This window comes from Hipposideros armiger, unplaced genomic scaffold, assembly GCF_001890085.2.
Source record: "Hipposideros armiger isolate ML-2016 unplaced genomic scaffold, ASM189008v1 scaffold_39, whole genome shotgun sequence".
Lineage (NCBI taxonomy): Eukaryota > Metazoa > Chordata > Mammalia > Chiroptera > Hipposideridae > Hipposideros > Hipposideros armiger.
Window position 1 is genome coordinate 709,302 of NW_017731389.1, and position 2,416 is coordinate 711,717.

The window sequence follows — 2,416 nt, forward strand, 5'->3', positions numbered from 1 at the left end:
CTGTGAAAGGGTCGTTCAACCCCCAAAGGGGTCGCGACCCACAGGTTGAGAACCGCTGCCTAGAGCATACTCAGGATGTAAATGAACTTTGGTATCAGAGCAAATGTAGGTTGGAATCCCAGCTTAAACCTTATAAACTCTGTGACCTTAGGTGAGTTATTACATCCTGTATGCTTCAGTCTCCTCATCTGTTAAGTGGGTTACTGTGGGAGTTGAACACAATAGTTTATTCAGGCACATGGGGACGAAGCCTGGTGAGTAAATTCTCAATAAGGGTTAGTTTTTGCTGTTATTGGCTTTCTTCTCGTCTCTAATGACTGCAATTGCCAATGCCACCTGTACTGGTCAGATTAGGCCAAGTAATTTCTCAGTGACAAAGTAATCCAAAATCTCACTGGTTTAAACATGTTCGTTATTTCTCATTCAAGCAAAGACCACTGTAGGTCCTGGTAACTCTCCAGGGCAGCTGTCCCCGTACTGTGACTCAACAATTCAGGCTACTTTAGGTTGTCTGATATCCAGCGCCCTAACGCCTGCCCTGACCACAACCTTGCCCCCTCCAAACTTGACTGGCAGTGCAGCCGCCTTTCCTCCTACTGGTGTCAGATGGAAAAGTCTGTGCTTAGGTAAGAAATCAGGCCTCCCTGGAGACATTTAAGCAAAAGTTAAACAACTGCTTTCCCAGACAGAAAGAAAACTCCTGCATCAGGAAACATGACTAATAAACGTACCAAAAGAATATGGCTGCACAAATACCAGAATCTGATCAGATAAGATAGTATAAGGAATTGTTTGGGACCTACAATAAACTTACATAAGCCAGCTTTTTGGACTGTGTTAAAGACTTCACAAGAGAAGTAAAACCTGAACAGCCCACCTGTTCAGAATATTTTTCTCAGAAAAATAGAGAAGTATTTTTAAGTGATGAAAAGACTAGCCATGAGATTTCAGGAATCTCAGATTCAGCAGAATGAAGCCCTGGCAGCCAAATCAGGACTCTGCCAACTATGAGAGAAAAATCCTGATGGATGGGCTTTTGGTGAAGGATTCCAACAGCTGTGGCACTGGAAATGAGGATTCATGACAGAATCTCCTGAAAGCAGTAGTCGCCATGTTAAACTCTGTCATATCTAGCCTGCAAATGAAAACCACTGTAAAAACAAAATTCCTATTTACCCGGAATAGTCAAAATAGAAGGTCTTATTGTTCACTGAAAATAACAAGATGCAACATTTGTTGAGGCCTTAAGATTCAGCAGCTTGGTCACTTGATTAGAAAAACAAACCATGGTTTTTTCAATTGTATCTATTAATTTTAAAGCAAAATTTGTATATGTTCAATCCCATATGAGAAATAAAGTTTTATTACTAAAAATAACATAAATGAAAATATCACTGAACAGCTCTTTATACTATATGGTACCATAGTATTCTGACTGGACTATTGACATTAAAATACTTTTCCACAGTGATCATCACCCTCCAAGTACCTGTTCATTTATGTCTGCTTCAAATTACTGGCAAATACCGGGGATGCCAAAAAAAACTGTATACACATGACTTGTAGTCATCTTTTGTTATTGGTATATATTGAGTATTACAATTTTAATACAGTTTTTTCCTTTCTAAACTGTGTATGCATTTTTTAGCACCCTCTACATAAAATGGTTACTTGTTTAAAAAAAAAAAATTCAGGCTGCTTTAACATGGTTCTGTCATCTCCAACATGTGGCCTCTTCCATGGCTGCTAAAGGCAGTGGGAGAGGCTGGGAGAAACAAGCTGGCTTTTCCACAGCCGCGCAGCACTCTCATTCACGTTGTCTTGGCCAGAACCATCATATGGCTCTGCTTAGGTGCAAGCGGGCTGGGAGTTGTAGCCCTATATTCCCAAGAAGGAAGGGAGAGCTGGATATTGGTTTCACTACTAACTTTTATTTTCTCTTTCTCTCTCTAAGTATTGAAGTTACTAATACCAACTAAAATAAATACATGGGATATCTTGAGTCCTGACTTTATGCTTCAATATCTTGCATAGGTTAGTTTCATAGAGAAAAGAAAGGCAAATAAAAATTTTGAATTGCAATGGTAATAAAACTGACTATTTTCAAGCACAAGTCTCACTTCCTTTAAAAGAAGTGTCCCACAGAATATGCTGTTTTCATGAGAAAGGAGCTCATTATTATTTTGTGACAAAACTCACTGGCATTTCCATAAAACCCTCTGTCTTAACTATACTGTGATTAAAATCCTTAGGTACTTGTAGTTTGTAGACTAACCCTAACATATTTCTACCCTCAGGTTGAAATATTTATCCCAATGCAATAAAACATTTAAAGAAATAAATAATGAATGATATTTTAGAATCACAGAAAAGGAACTTCAAGAGATATGATTTAATTATTGGGTTGTCAGAAAAG

The 2,416-nt window shown here is 38.4% G+C and overlaps 1 pseudogene; it reads left to right on the top strand.

The window, feature by feature from the left end:
* The first annotated feature begins 740 nt into the window (after positions 1 to 740).
* LOC109380613 (mitochondrial import inner membrane translocase subunit Tim9 pseudogene) lies at positions 741 to 1,011 on the top strand (annotated as a pseudogene).
* Positions 1,012 to 2,416: the final 1,405 nt, after the last annotated feature.